Source organism: Lathyrus oleraceus, chromosome 4, assembly GCF_024323335.1.
Source record: "Lathyrus oleraceus cultivar Zhongwan6 chromosome 4, CAAS_Psat_ZW6_1.0, whole genome shotgun sequence".
Lineage (NCBI taxonomy): Eukaryota > Viridiplantae > Streptophyta > Magnoliopsida > Fabales > Fabaceae > Lathyrus > Lathyrus oleraceus.
In genome coordinates, this window is record NC_066582.1 from 340,914,835 (window position 1) to 340,932,369 (window position 17,535).

Below are 17,535 nucleotides of genomic sequence, written 5' to 3' on the forward strand. Positions count from 1 at the left end.
TGATATCCATTGTGCTCTTGACCGCTGCTGGAATGATGAATCGGCGTCAACCCTTGTGCTCAAAGTTCTCCAAAATTTGAAGAACATGGAGTTACTTGTCATAATCCTTAATTTTTGCATAAGTTTCCCCAAGGTGGGGTACTCAACTTATCAAGAAATTCTTTCTGTTTTTATGTCTCTAATTTTTGCCTAGATCACCCTTTCGGGTTTTCAATTCACCGAGACGCTTTTTTTTTGCCTAAGTCGCCCTTTCGGGTTTTCAACTAAGCGAGCTGTTCTTTTCTTTTTTAGGAGAAGTATTTCTTGATTGCATATGCGTTCATAGGAAGAGTGAACTCTTCACCATCCATAGTTGTAAGAATCAAAGCACCACCTGAAAAGGTTCCCTTAACAACATATGGGCCTTCATAACTAGGAGTCCATTTTCCCCTAGAATCTGGTTTGAATGACAAGATCTTCTTGAGCACCAGGTCACCTTATCTGAACACACGAGGTCTAACCTTCTTATCACAAGCTTTCTTCATTCTCTGCTGATATAACTGACCATGACACATGGCAGTCAATCTCTTCTCTTTGATCAAATTTAACTGGTCAAACCTAGTCTAACACCATTCAGCTTCAGTTAACTTGGCTTCCATGAGCACACACAATGAAGGAATCTTAACCTCTACAGGGAGCACTGCTTCCATACCATATACAATAGAGAAAGGAGTCGCCCCTGTTGAAGTGCGGACTGATGTACGATACCCATGCAAAGTAAATGGGAGAATTTCATGCCAATCCTTATATATGACAACCATCTTCTGAATAATCTTCTTAATGTTCTTATTCGCAGCTTCAATAGCCCCATTCATCTTGGGTCTGTAGGGAGAAGAATTATGGTGTGCGATCTTGAAGTCTTTGCAAAAAGCTTCCACCATATTGTTATTCACGTTCGATCCATTGTCAGTAATCATCTTGCTTGACATGCCATAACGACATATGATATGATTCTTGATAAACCTTACAATAACTTGCTTGGTTACATTTGCATACGATGCCGCTTCAACCTATTTGGTGAAGTAGTTAATTGCCACCAGAATGAAACGATGTCCATTCGAAGCTTTGGGATCAATCATTCCAATCATATCAATTCCCCACATGGAGAAGGGCCATGGGGAATAAATAACATTCAATAATGTCGGAGGAACATGAATCTTATCAGCATAAATTTGACACTTGTGGCACTTCTTCACAAATTTGCAACAGTTAGATTCCATTGTCAGCCAATAGTAACTTGCTCGCAACATCTTCTTTGCCATTGCATGTCCATTGGAATGAGTACCAAAGGAACCTTCATGCACTTCAGTCATCAACAAGTATGCTTCGTGTCTATCCACACATCTGAGCAAAACCATGTCAAACTTTCTCTTGTACAGTATATCACCATTCAAGTAGAAATTACCGGCTATTCTTCTCAAAGTCTTCTTATCTTTCAAAGACGCCCCAGGTTGGTAAATCTGAATTTGGAGGAAACATTTGATGTCGTAATACCACGGCTTCTCGTCTTTGATCTTTTCAACAGCAAACACATGAGCTGACCTATCAAGACGCATTACACAAAAATTGGGAACTTCATTCCAATATTTCACCATAATCATTGACGCCAATGTTGCAAGAGCATCTGCCATCCGGTTTTCATCTCGAGGGATATGATGAAACTCAACCTTTGTAAAGAAAGTTGAAATCCTCCTCGTATAATCTCTATATGTTCTTAAACCAGGTTGATTTGTCTCCCATTCATCTTTGATCTGATTCACAACCAAAGCTGAATCTCCAAAGACATCCAAATACTTGATTATGAGATTCATGGACTTTTCAAGCCCCATAATGAAAGCTTCATATTCTGCCATGTTATTTGTACACATGAAAGTCAATCTAGCTGTAAATGGTAGATGCGTGCCTTGAGGAGTAACGATCATTGCCCCAATTCCATTTCCATATTGATCAACAGCTCCATCAAATACCATGCCCCAACGGGAACCAGGTTCTGGCCCTTCTTCAAGCAATGGTTCATCACAATCTTTCATTTTCAAGTACAAAATCACTTCATCAGGAAAGTCATACTGCACTGACTGGTAATCTTCAATCGGTTGGTGAGCCAAATAGTCATCCAAGATACTACCTTGGATCGCTTTCTAAGATCGGTATTCAATATCATACTCTAATAACAACATCTGCCAACGGGAAATGCTCCTAGTTAAAGCAGGCTTCTCAAATATATACTTGATCAGATCCATTTTGGATATCAACCAAGTGGTATGATTCAACATATATTGACGCAGATCCTTAGCAGCCCAAGCCAATGCATAACAAGTCTTCTCAAGCATAGAATACTGAGTCTCACAATCGGTGAACTTCTTACTGAGGTAGTAGATTGCAAATTCTTTCTTTCCAGTCTCATCTTGTTGACCAAGAACACAACCCATACTATCTTCAAGCACAGTCAAATACATGATCAACGGTCTTCGTTCAACAGGTGGAGACAGAATCGGAGGCTCAAGCAGATATTCTTTGATACTGTCAAAAGCTTTATGGCAGTCTTCTGTCCAATCACAAGATTGATCTTTCCGAAGAAGCTTGAATATAGGCGCACATGTGGCAGTCATGTGGGAAATGAATCTGGAAATATAATTCAAGCGGCCGAGAAAACCTCTGACTTGCTTCTCAGTTTTGGGTGCATGCATCTCTTGTATTGCTTTGACCTTGGTAGGATCAACTTCAATACCCTTCTCGCTGACAATAAAGCCCAACAACTTACCAGAACGAACACCAAAAGTACACTTATTGGGATTCAAGCGGAGTTTATATTTCCTCAAACACTGGAATAGCTTCAACAAATGCTCAACATGTTCCTCTTCATCAATTGATTTAACAATCATGTCATCGATATAAACTTCAATCTCTTTATGCATCATATCATGAAAAAGAGTAGTCATTGCTCTCTGGTATGTTGCACCAGCATTCTTTAAGCCGAAAGGCATCACTCTATAATAGAATGTTCCCTAAGGTGTAATGAATATGGTCTTTTCCATATCTTCGGGTGCCATCTTGATCTGATTATATCCGGAAAATCCATCCATAAACAAAAAGACTTTGAATTTAGCAGTATTGTCTACCAACATATTAATGTGTGGTAGAGGGAAATCATCTTTCAGACTGGCTTTATTCAAATCTCTATAATCAACGCACATGCGGACTTTTCCATCTTTCTTCGGCACAGACACAATATTGGCCACCCATTGCGGATACTCAACGGTCACAAGGATACTGGTGTCAATCTGCTTCTGCACTTCCTCTTTGATCTTCACAGCCATATCAGGATGCGTTCTTCTCAACTTCTGCTCCACAATCTCAGAATCCAAACTAGGCATGTCTTGATAGGACCAAGCAAACACATCTGAATACTCTCGAAGAAGATCAATCAACCCCTTCTTGACATCTGGACACAGTCGAGACCTAATCTTGACTTCCTTCACGTCATCCTCGGAACCCATGTTGACTAACTCAATCTGCTCTTCGAACGGCTGAATGGTTTTTTCATCTTACTCAAGAAGACGAGATAATTCATCACTCACTTCTATATCACTTTCCTCCTCGGCTTCAAACATAGGGAATTCAAAATTTGGAGAAGGGGAGGGATCATTGTATTGAATGGGATTAGGAACCAACTTAGATCGATGCAAAATAACAGGAATATCAACAGCAGTCCAATTATTGCAAGCCTTTCCATGCGTCACAAAATTGGTGCATTCTTCCTCTTCATTATCTTCAAGCACATCAGCTAAGTGTTGTTCATTGCCATGAAAGAACCCTCCGCTACAGAAGCTAAGTTGCATATCTTCAGGTCTTGCGGTTGATGAACCTTTCTGAAACCCCAAACCAGTTCTGCCTTTGTTGTCGGAAACCTCTACCATGCGCCCCCACTGATCAACATCGCCTTCTTCCACAATCTTCTTAGCATCTTTCAATGAGGACATAGGTGCCCCAACCCTCTTTTAAATAGCAATAGCCAAGGCTTGGAACAGAGTTCCAGCCCCATCCTCAGCTTCAACATTAGAGAAAGATGACAGGTGGCTAACCTACAACGCCTTCTCCCCACCAACAATCACAAGCTTCCCATTCTTCATAAATTTGAGCTTCTGATGCAAAGTTGAAGTAACAGCTCCTGCCTCATGGATCCATGGCCTTCCCAACAAGAAACTGTAGGCCAGGTGGATATCCATTACTTGAAAAGTAATTTGAAAATCACTCAGACCTATCATGACTGGAAGGTCCACTTCACCAATAACCGTTTTGCATGAACCGTCAAAAGCTTTGACGATTACACCACTATACCTCATAGGCTCTCCTTGGTATGACAACTTTGACAGAGTTGACTTCGGCAGTACATTCAATGACGACCCGGTGTCAACACGCATATTTGACAAAGCATCTTCTTTGCAATTCATAGAGATATGCAAAGCCAAATTATGATTTATGCGCTCCTGGGGGAGTTCTTCATCGTAGAAGCTAAGATTATTGCAAGAAGTGATGTTAGCCACAATATGATTGAATTGATCCTGTAGGGGGTATTCGTTACCATTAGAGATATTGACTAAATCCAAGGTAAACCATACAAGTCGAGTCGCCACCGCACTTCTATTTATCCAAAGGAATGGTTAGAAAGCGAACAAAAACCTAAAAGTTTTATCGAATCAAAAACTAGTAAAAATGTTAGAGGTCGGGGTAAGGGGGTTGGTTATGCAATGGGAAGGTTTTAAGCACCCAAAACATCCTAGGTACTCCTAGGGAGCCCTTTTCACATTTGTTGTAAGGTTGGTATTTTGTGAAAATTTATTTGTGCAAACATGATTGAAGAGATGAGAAGAGAATATACAAGTTATTTACATTTTGTGTTTGGATGGATAAACCCATTGCCTACGTACCATCTTAAAAAAGATTAGGATCAAAACCTCGTAGTTCGGGGTAAAAACTCAAAAGAAGTTGGTGAATTTATTGGTTCAAAAGCCTTAAGGTCTTTTGTTATCAAATGAGAAAACCGAACCTAAAACCATAAATCCACCATGTGAGGAGAGCTTCAACATGCTAGTGAGGGGTTAACCCTATAATAAGCATGGAAGACTTATAGTCCATGACTAAGGATATAGGTGAGTATTATATCAACCTCTAGGATAACTCAAACCTAATAGCTAATGTTTATGAAAAGCTTTGGCAAAAGTGGCCATTCAAACCACAAAAACAATTGAGTGAGTTGTATTTACCAATGAAAAGTATTTACAAAGTAAGGTCAAAGTTGACTTAGGATTCAATTCAAAATAAGTGTTATGAAAAGAGGTTTGAAAAAATCAAAAGCATAAGGCTCAGGTTTCTAATGTTTGAAAAGAAGTGTTAAATGTTTGCACAAAACTTTTGGCTTGGGTTAGAGTGGATGGAAGAAGAAGAATGGCTAAAGTCCTAATCATACAAGAGATGAGGGATAAGAAACTAGACCACAAATGGAGTTCCTCTCTTGAGATCATATTGATGATCCAAGTAGCTCCCATCCTTTGGAATATGCAAGCAAAATAATTGTAAGCTCTAGCAATCAACATAATCAAACAAGCTCTTAGAAGATCCCCCATGGCTCTTGTATCTTTAACTTTGGATGAACATGGCAATGGTTCTTCCATTTGGCTCACATAGGATCCCCTAGCATAAAAGCACACACATCAAAAAGTTCTATGAAGTAAATCAAGAATGGACAAGAGTGGGTTGAGAGGTTTGCTCCTTCTAATCCATCTTCAACATTAAGGTCCTTTTACTCCAATTTTGCATAGCGAATGTCCTAGAAACTAAGTCCATTTGTCCATTTCTTTGGATTTGGTCCACAACAATCAAAACAAAATACAAGCACAATAATATATACACAATTATGTGCTAAAGTGAGCAAAAGGCAAATTGCATTAATATAAACATGTGCTCAAATGAGCAAAGGAAAAAGCAAATGAATAAAATGTACAAGAATAGTAAATTGCATAAATGTAAAGAGCAAGAATTAAATGTTAATGGTTAATGGTTAGTGTTAATAGTTAGTGTGCCATAAGGCAAATTTAGCGCTATGTTAAGCAATCGTAATTGGACTTATGTAGAAGTCACAATTATCTGAGGCCGGTCAATAATAATGTAGGCAACAACACAAGTTAGAGGTCTTGATTAGTGAATCAAACTCCAACAACTTGCCATGCCAAAAAGAGGATAAAAAATGATCTTGTATTGATTTAGGTTCTTTGCATGATTTAGGAAGCAATCTATCCTTAATGCAAAGCCATTCACTTGATCCATGATCAAGATGAATTAGATTTGAATCAAGGAAGATTAAACCTCCATGTATCAATGCTAACCACCAATCTTTAACTCATTGATCAAAAAAAAAAAAAGAAGTAGAAGAAGATGAAGAATTAAAGTGCATTAATGGAAATGGTATGTATTAATCAACAAGCATTGATCAAAGATAGAGAAGATCAAGATCAAACAATAGAAAACAGAGACAAAATGAGAATTAGAAGTCAAGAAATAAATAAAGTATTTTTGGCATTTTTTTAATATTAAAATAAAACTTGAATTAAAATAATAAAGAAAGGTCAAACTTCAAACTCACTTCAAATCAACTTTGAAAAGTCCAAGTGAATTATCCCAAGTTCAACAAGGTCAAACAAAGTTTGACAAAAAATTTCAGCATTTTTAGAAGTCAGAAACTTTTTTAAATCAATTAAAAATGCATAAAAATAACCTAATTGAACTAAAATCTCAAATAAATCTCAAATCAATTAATAAATTGATGAGAATATTTTTCATAGATCTATCATCATTTAAAGAGTTTGGAAAAATATTTTTGTATTTTTTGAATATCAAAAACTATTTTAAATGAATTAAAAATAACCAGAAAAGAGAAAATTACTAAAAAATATCAAATGACAAAATAAAAAATATTAAAAATCATTTTTAGAAAGAAGAAATTAAAAGGAGAAGAATGAAATTGGTCCCATAATTTTTGGACCAATAATGAGAGAGATATGAGTTTTCAAAATGAAATGGAATTAAAATAATAAAAGGAAAATGAAATCAGAAAATAGAAAAAGAGAAAAAGCGTGAGCCATTGGATGGTGATTCATTAATTGACGTGGATCATTACACGGCCTAGAAGCGCGCATTCACCATACACCTTGGTCAACTGAAACACATCAAGCCTTTAAATAAGTCATAACAATGGACGTGTGTGATTGGATCTGGAAATAGAGATGGACGCTCCTGATTGAATCTGGAGACCAGACGATGGCCAGCGCCACCATCTTCTCCGGCCAAACTTCGGCCACATCAAAAATTTCAGAAACTAAAATGGCAACCAAAGTGCACATTCCAGGCATCATTCGAGGGTTGGGGTGATGTACATCACCCCTGTACCACTCAATTCCATTCTAGATCTCTATATTGAGAGAAATCAGAAGTGGAAATTCTGTGGTGTTCATATGCACTTCATGATTTTCAAAAATTAAAAGCATATCAATGTTGCCTCTATGCAGAGGACTTCAGATCACACAACAACAATGAAAATAGAACACTATACAAGCTGATTCGAAGCAATTAACAGTTGAAGTGAACCTTTGAATTGCAAGGCTTTGAGTCACGATCTTTGGATGCTTTTGCTTACAGTAGTCACTATGGATCAAGGAGAGAAGGTTAGGAACTTTGAGATCTGAGGATTGATCAATGAAATCAAAACTCTTATCTGAAAAATTTGAAGAGAAATGAATTAGTTCCTTTACTGATGGCTAGGATTCCAGTTCAGCAGTAATTGGGGTGCCTTAAGGTTGCTAAAATGAGAGGCCAAGGCATTGTATTTATAGTTGAGCAAGGCTGAGTTGCATGAACAAATCATGTTCATGGATGGAAAGGGCCTCCATGCATGGGCCTGTACAGGCGCATGGAGGGTCCAATTCCACTTGGAAATGAAAGCCAATGCATGATGCAAGTAAAATGGACGTGCAGATTGGACTGTACTAGCTCATGCATGGCAATTGAAATGATTTTCCAAAAAATGCACTATAACATTCAAGTTTTCGAAAATTCCATGTCCATACTTGAAATGCCACCTTATGACTAATGGTTGGAAAGCTTATTGCATAAGGAACAAATGTTATGTTGATCAAAACTCCATTTGGGCCTTGGAAATTAATGAAAATTGAACTTGAAGTGTAGGGTGAAAAACATGTATATGTGAGATTTTCAAAATTGGCCAAAGTTCAAGCCTTTCTGTCTCAATGATGCAAGCTCCAAATGACAAAATCTTCAACTTGAAAGTTTTAGGTCTTTTCAAGACACTCAATTTGGACTAAACATTTGCATCATTTGGATTTTTGATGAAGAAGTTATGGGCACTTGAAGTTGGACTTTTTCACATTTCAATGCATTTGGTTCAAAGTGATCTATAATGTTTTGCATTATCACATGTATTTCTTTTGAGATTTTGGAATTTTTCTCAACATAACATTTGAGTTAGACATATTAATATTTACAATGCATTTGGTCTCACTTCAAAATCATAAAAAATGAAGGAGTTATGTCCTTGGGAAGTTGACCCAAAATTAGGGTTTCAGTCAAAATGACCTATAATGTCTTGGAATGGATGATGACCTTCCAAGATTCAAATCAATTTTTGATGAACATGAAAGTTATGCATATGGTTCTTAAGAACATTTCTTATCTTGGGGTCATCTCGATTTGACCAACACATAAAACGTTAGGTCTCAGTGTAGTTCAAAATAGTCAGATGAATTGACTGATCAACTTCTCAAGTCCAAACTTCATATCTTGATGAATTGATGATTAAGGACAGTAAAATAAGTTCAAATATGCATGAAATGATGAATTAAAGAACTTCCCTTGGTTTTATTTGACCATGGGTTGAGATTGCTGTGAGAAAATTCCTTACCTTGAATTAATTTTTAATGATAGCAAATTGTGAGATCATCATCCAAATGTTGGTTGTGCATTGCATTACATGATACATGTGTGTTTTATTATGTTTTTCATCCCACTATATTGTTGCATAACTGTACATATAAACCTACATTGATATTCCCCTTTAAATAACAATTAAAATGCATTTTATGTCAGTAAGCATCGATACATAAAGCCTCTGCATCGATACATACAGCATGAGATAAATCACAAAACCTTTCTGTTCAGTATGCATCGATGCATACGAGTCATGCATCAATACATGGAAGACAAAATACTCTATGCATCGATACACACGATCCCTGCATCGATACATGACAAATTGAAACAGCCTGTGTATGAATACATACACACCAGGCATCGATACATACTAGTGTAATAAGCACTTGCATCGATACACACGACCTTTGCATCGATACATGAATAATCAATTTCACCAAAATTCACATTAGTTACAGTATGTATCGATACACACCCTTATGCATCAATACAAAAGACTGTTTTATGTTATAACAGCAACTGTTTTGCAGCATATAAAAGATAGGTTACAACAGCAGTGCAAAAATACGAATTCATTGAGGGAAAACAATTGAACACAGATCAAAAGCAGTGTTGGAGCAATTGTTTTGTGAGCAATTAGAAACCTGAAAGAGACTTCATCTTCTTCATCTTCTCAATCACTTTTCTTCAAGAACATTTACACATAACCATTCTTGTTCTTTGGATTAAAGAAGCATCGAGATAACGTTCAGTGGTACGATCAAGGATCTAGCTGTGGTTTGCAGTGGAACGATCGAGGATCTAGCTGAGTCGAAGATTGAAGGGGGTTTCTAGGAAAAACCTACTGGTTTGTCCTTCAAGAACTTGAGTGTTCTTGAGGGTTTAGGAGTCACATTTGCAGAACATATTCAGCCGCAGCGTTGCGTTTGGAGATCGGGGGATTTCGCAAGCAGGTCGTGGAACCGGTGAATTGTTTGCAACTTTGTGCAGGAAAATCTTGATCGTGCTCAGATCAAGTGAAGGTTTATACAAGAAGAGGTTCTTAGAGTTTAGAATTCTGTCTTTGTACCATAACCTTGTATCAACGGATTCGGCAATAATTGATAATCAAAGTTCTCAATTTCATTTGAAATTGAGAGGGAGACGTACCCACACGCGAGGACGACGTGGGGAACTTCCTTACCAAATCTCTACGTATCGTACTCTTACCTTACTCCTCTTTACGTTTTTCAAACTGTTTTCGCAATTTCAGTTAGTGTGTGGTGATTGTTTCTTTATCAAGACAGCAGTGGCAAGAAAACTTTAATCAAACTCCATTGATGTTTATCATCGATCACATACACACCAACTGTTTGATAAAACGGTTAGCTAGATTTTATTCATTGGAAATAGACTTTAATGATAAGTGCATTCAATTAGTTAAAATTCTGGTGTGAATTGTTTCTGTCATTCTCATTAAAATCCAGCAATTAAACTTGTGTGTCCGGCTTTCTAGTAGCGGTTCAGAATAGACGGAAGTCGATTCGGGACTGATTTTTCCGCCAACTTTGAAAACTCTGATAAAACTTTAAATCCGTTAAATTTGAAAGAGGTGATCTATTCACCCCCCCTCTCGATCACTAGCCACACCGTCTAACAAGTGGTATCAGAGCGCCGGTTCGCTGGTGCTCTGTGGCTGCCTGTAACAGTATGGATTCTGAACCAAAGGGGGCGTATAATAGAGCGCCTATTTTCAACGGTGAAAATTATGGCTACTGGAAAGACTGCATGCGAGTTCATATAAATTCTGTGGATAGGTTAGTATGGGCTGCCATTGAAAACGGTCTGTTTCAAATCACTATGACAAATGCGGCTGGCGCCATAGTACCTAAACCAGAAGATGATTGGAATGAGAAAGATGAGAAAAAGTGGTCGTGTGATTGGAGAGCTCGAAACATGTTAATTTCAGCACTTGGTGTTGATGAGTATTATCGAGTATCCCATTGCACGACAGCTAAAGAAATGTGGGACGCTTTAGAAGTTGCCCATGAGGGTACTACTGAAGTAAAACAGTCCCGCATTAACACACTCAATCAAGAGTTTGAGCTCTTTCGCATGAAACAAGGAGAATCCATCTCTGACATGCAAAAGAGATTCACCCATCTAACTAACCGATTGAATGCTCTTGGAAAACCTATTTCCAATGAAATTGCTACTAATAAAATTCTCAGGTTTCTTAGCAGGGAGTGGCAACCTAAAGTTACAGCAATCAAGGAAGCCAACGATCTTACAAGACTTACGATTACAACTCTGTTTGGAAAGCTGGAAGAACATCAGCAAGCTTTGGAAAGTCTTGAAAAATATGAGAATAAAAGTAAGAAGGAAAAGGAGAAGAAAAGAGACAAAGAGGGAGAGAAGAAGCCAATAGCTCTTGTGGCCTCTAGCTCTAAGTCCTCACGAAAAGAGCAAAGCGACAATGATTCAAGTAGTGACAAAGACTCGGATGATGAGGAAATGGGACTGTTTGTAAGGAGATATAATAGATTCATTCGAAAGAATGGAGTCAAGCATTCCGACAAAAATCTCATGAAGTTTCGAAGACAATCCATAAATTCGAAACAAGAAGAAAACAAGAAGAGTAGAGGAAGAGGATCATGTTTTAATTGTGGTAAATCCGGACACTATAAAACGGACTGCCCTATGAAGTATAAGGACCAAAGAAAAGATTCACCAAAAGGGCACAGCAAACAAAGAAGAGCGTATATTGCATGGGAAAGTGATAGTGATTCATCAAGCACACAAAGCTCAAGTGATGGTGATGAAGCTGCAAATCTGTGCCTTATGGCTCACACTAAAAATCTGTCCTACCACAAGAAGAAAAACAATGACAAAAAGGTAAAACAAGCCTACTACAATAATTTCTCCTCTATGTCTTTTTCGGAACTGAAAATAGCTTTTGAAAAACTGCATAACGAAGCTGTAGATGCTTTTAAAAGACTAGCTTCCGACAAACATATCTTCTCTTTTTTGGAAGGTAAAGTAAACAAAGCTGAAATTGATTTAGAAGCATTGAAAACTAGTATTGCAGAAAATTCAAAAACTATTGATATTGACGGATGTAGTAGAGTTAGGTATTGTGACGCTTGTTATATTTGGCAAAAAGAGGTAAACACTCTTAAGGTCAAATTAGAGAAAGCGCTACAACCTAAAGTTACTTATGCCGTTGACCCCAAGTTGTTTAAGAAGTCATTGAATTCTCCATATGCAAAATACTCTTTTATTCTAAAGGATTCAATGAACAAGAAACAACAAACACATCATCATGGTTTATGTCATTATTGTTGTCGTGCTGGCCATACCATTGAGAAATGCAAGTTTAGGAGATTTCTTGTCCCTAAAGGTATTTATCAATGGAAGCCAAAAGGCAACCATGTTAACACTTACCCACTTGGACCCAATGAAAATTGGGGACCAACTTCTCTCTTTTGATGTTGTAGGATGAGTGCCTTGCCTCCGCAGATAGAAGGTGGTTTCTTGACAGCGGCTGCTCAAGGCACATGACCGGTGACATATCGCTCTTTATAGACTTCAAGGCAAAGAAGAAGGGATATGTCACTTATGGAGACAACAACAAAGGAGCTATACTCGGCAAAGGTAGTGTAGGTAATCCCTCCACCACTACTATTTCAAATGTCCATTTAGTTAAGGGACTTAAACACAATTTGTTAAGCATAAGTCAACTATGCGACATGGGCTATAAAGTGTCGTTTACAAAAACTTGCTGCATAATTGAACATGTTGAACAAAACATTGTGTTTAAGGGTGTAAGAGTAAACAATATCTATATGCTTGACTTGTTTGATGTACCTTTAACAAGTACTAAATGTCTAGTCACCTTGAATGATGATTCTTGGCTTTGGCATAGACGTTTAGCGCATGTTAATTTCGATTTGCTTAATAAGGTTGTGTCTAAGGATCTAGTAGTCGGTCTACCAAAAATAAAATTTTCAAAAGACCACCTATGTGACGCATGCCAAATGGGAAAGCAAACAAGGGTGTCCTTTAAATCTAAAAATGTAATTTCAACTTCACGACCCCTTGAGCTTCTCCATATGGACCTCTTTGGACCTTCTAGGACAAAGAGCCTAGGTGGAAATTACTGTGGCTTTGTAATAGTTGATGACTACTCTAGATTCACTTGGACTATATTCCTTCATAGCAAAGATGAAACTTTTTCTGCTTTTAAAAATTTTGCAAATCTGTCCCAAAACAAAATGAATTCCAAAATAGTTACAATTCGTAGTGATCATGGTGGTGAGTTTCAAAATTACCACTTTGAGAAGTTTTGTGACAAGTATGGTATTGAGCATAACTTTTCAGCTCCTCGCACTCCACAACAAAATGGCGTTGTGGAGCGTAAAAATCGTGTTTTAGAGGAGTTGGCAAGAACAATGCTTAATGAGGGTGGATTACCAAAATACTTTTGGGCTGATGCTGTTAGCACAGCCTGTTATGTTCTAAATAGAATCTCAATTCGCCCTATTTTAAACAAAACTCCTTATGAACTTTTGAAAGGAAGAAAACCAAACTTGTCACATCTTCACGTATTCGGTTGTAAATGTTTTGTTTTGAATAACGGTAAGGAAAACATTGGGAAGTTTGATGCAAAAGCGGATGAAGGTATTTTTCTTGGTTACTCACTGTCAAGTAAGGCATATAGAGTGTATAATAAGCGTTTACTTACTGTTGAAGAATCTGTTCATGTTTCTTTTGATGAGTCTTATCCGAAAAATGTCGGAAAAGGTATTTCTTTTGATGACGCAGGTGTATCTACAGAAGACATACTCAAGGAAGCTGTTGAGGAAACTGATCAGTCCAAAACAGCTGCCCATGAGAAGGAGGAAGATACTAGTCATGAAGAAATTGAGGAAGAAAAGACAGCTGAAGTGAATGATCTTCCAACAGCTTGGAGATCCTCAAAAGACCATCCCATTGACAACATTTTGGGAGACATTTCAAAGGGAGTAATGACCCGGTCTAAGATAAGTAACTTTTGTTCTCACTTCGCGTTTGTTTCACAAGTAGAACCTAAAAATGCCAAAGAGGCCTTGATTGATGAATTTTGGCTAATGGCCATGCAAGAAGAGCTTAATCAATTTAAAAGAAATGACGTTTGGGAACTTGTCCCTCGTCCGCGAGATCATCATATCATAGGCACTAAGTGGGTTTTTAGAAACAAGCTTGATGAAAACGGAGTGATTACTAGGAACAAGGCACGCTTAGTAGCACAAGGGTATAACCAAGAGGAGGGCATAGACTATGAGGAAACTTATGCTCCAGTTGCTCGCCTTGAAGCTATACGTCTTTTGCTTGCCTATGCGTGTTCTAAGGATTTTAAGCTTTACCAAATGGACGTAAAGAGTGCCTTTCTTAATGGTGTCATAAATGAAGAAGTATATGTTTCACAACCTCCCGGTTTTGAAAATGCTGAAAATCCAGATCATGTTTACAAATTAAAACGAGCTTTGTATGGTCTTAAACAAGCCCCTCGGGTTTGGTATGAAAGGCTTAGCAAATTCCTAATTGATCATGGATATTCAAGAGGTAAAGTGGACAATACACTCTTTATTAAACAAAAAGGGAAGCACATTCTTTTAGTTCAAGTTTATGTCGACGATATCATATTTGGTTCAACTAACATACACTTGGTCGAAGAATTTTCTAAGGTTATGCAGGGTGAATTTGAGATGAGTCTAATGGGGGAGCTGAACTACTTCCTAGGACTGCAAATAAAGCAACTTGATGAGGGTACAGCAGTATGTCAAACAAAATACTGCAGAGAACTACTCAAGCGCTTTGGAATGAATGACTCAAAATCGATTGACACCCCAATGCCTACCAACGGAAATCTAGACAAGGATGAGCATGGTAAGTGTGTAGATGTCAAAAGGTTCAGAGGTATGATTGGATCTCTCTTGTATCTTTCTGCTTCTAGACCTGACATCATGTTTAGTGTTTGTATGTGTGCACGCTATCAATCAAATCCTAAGGAATCGCACCTTAAAGCGGTAAAGCGCATATTTAGATACCTTCACGGAACACCTAAATATGGGCTTTGGTATTCCAAAGGAAGTGATTGTAGCTTAGTAGGGTACTCCGATTCTGATTTTGCTGGCTGCAAATCAGATAGGAAGAGCACAAGTGGTACATGTCACCTGTTTTCAAACTCCTTGGTCAGTTGGCATAGCAAAAAGCAAGTTTCTGTGGCTTTGTCAACTGCAGAGGCAGAATACGTTGCAGCCGGTAGTTGTTGCGCTCAGATTTTATGGCTGAAGCAGCAACTACAAGACTTCAACATTCAACTCAAACGTATTCCTATCAAATGTGACAACACTAGTGCCATAAACCTTACTAAAAACCCTGTTTTACACTCACGCACTAAACACATAGAGATTAGACATCATTTCCTTCGTGACCATGTTGAAAAAGAAGACGTTGTCTTTGAGCACGTTGATTCCAAAAATCAGCTCGCTGATATTTTCACTAAACCATTGGCAACGGAACCTTTCTTCAACATTCGTCGCGAATTGGGAATCTTAGATCTTTCTCAATTGATGTCATAAGCATGTTATCTCTTAATTATATTATGCCTCACCATGGTTGATAAGAGCTGTTTTAGATGTCAATTATCCATCACACGAGTTCTCCAACAGAGGTAATATCAATCCTTTCTACAATTTTCTTATTGCTAAGTGATTGTGTATGTTACATCAAATGTTCTTACTCTAGTTGATATAAAATTTGATTGCATATACTCCTGTCCATATTGTGTGCACATTAACAATCTGACTTCTGAATCTCTCTTGAGCATAATCATCATGACATAGTGCATAATGCATATTCATACTGCATTAAAATTCATTAAAAGCTAGTTCAGCATCAGTATGCATCGACACCAACGAAGCATGCATCGATCGAAACACTCTAAAATTCAAATTTTTGAAAAACTGCTTCAGGATGCATCGATGCATCCATCGCATGTATCGATACACATGCCCATTGTGAATATTTGGCATCGACTCATGACCTTCTGCATCGATACATACTGATGCTATCTGAATTAAATGCAATTTCTTTCTCTCTCATGCATCGACACATCAACCATTCATATCACTTCCTATCTCATTACTTCATCTCATCTGCCCTCAAAAACCCCAAAACCAGTGGCTAACCCTAATCCTCCTCATCTTCACTCTCTCTCACAAACTTGGTAAAACCCTAAATCTCACATCACCATGCCTCCACGCACTATTCCAGCCAGAGCAAAAGGAAAAGGAAAGGGAAAGGAAGCAGTCGGTACTTCTCAGCAACCACCAGATGTTCCTTCAAATGCCTTAGACATACTTCATCCTGCCATTGCTGCTGAATTTGAGGAATCCTTCAAGGCCAGGTTGGTAATGAAACCTCATATCTTTGATAAAACAGATGCTGTTCATCTGCACCTAAATGAAGTAGTTGAACTCTTACATGCACAAAGACTTGGGTCCTTTCTATCTACAAAAGATGAGTATCATGAGGATTTCATCCGGGCCTTTTATGCTGGTTTACAAACTGGTAGAGGCTATATGTTCCGGTGTTCTATCGGAGTCAGAACATATACCTTTGAAGCCTCTGATTGGGAAACGGTGTTTCAAATGCCGCTTCCGTCGATGGCTGTCATGTCCTGGCATGACCTGCACTTTGATCCTGAATTTGACATGAAGGACTTTACTCCTTCTATCCTAAAGATTGATAGACCATTGAGTGAGGATGAACACGTCACGTCAGGTATGATCAAGCAAACTCCGCGTATTCTTCACTGGAGTATCACTCATATTCTGCGTCCAACAAACAGTGGACATTCGCGGTTGGACAGGCCCAGCATACATCTTCTCTACATTTTGCAAAATAAGGTGTTCTTAAACTGGGCTAATTACTTTGTAAAACATCTATTTTTCGTGCGAGACAACTCCAAAAATGTGGCTCTAGGTTATGCTTCTCAAATAATGAAAATTCTTAAGTTTTGGAAAGTTGCAATACCTATTGTCCCTCTCCTATCTCCATCTGCAGCTCAAGAGTTTGACTCTGCCACTCTATCGCATATGGGATATCGGTGGGATAAACACCGCAAATGCTTCTATTTCTTCGAAAGAAAATCCAAAACCAGAATTTACAATTTTGACGTGCCTTCGGAACGCATCCATGTTGCTGAAGATCAGCCTGATGAAGAGATGCAGGATGCGGCTGAAACAGATGCACCACAGGCTGAGGCCAATGCTGGTTGGGGAGATTGGGTGCCACGAAGGTGGTCTCCCACCAACTACGTACCTGAACCTACAGCCCCTCCATTCTCCGGTGGTAATTCAGCCTCAACACCAAATGCGGACGTCACTCACATGCTTCAACAGATGGAAATTGTCAACAAAGAACGCCATGAAGAAGCACGGTACTGGCATGTTCAACAATCTGAATGGCACA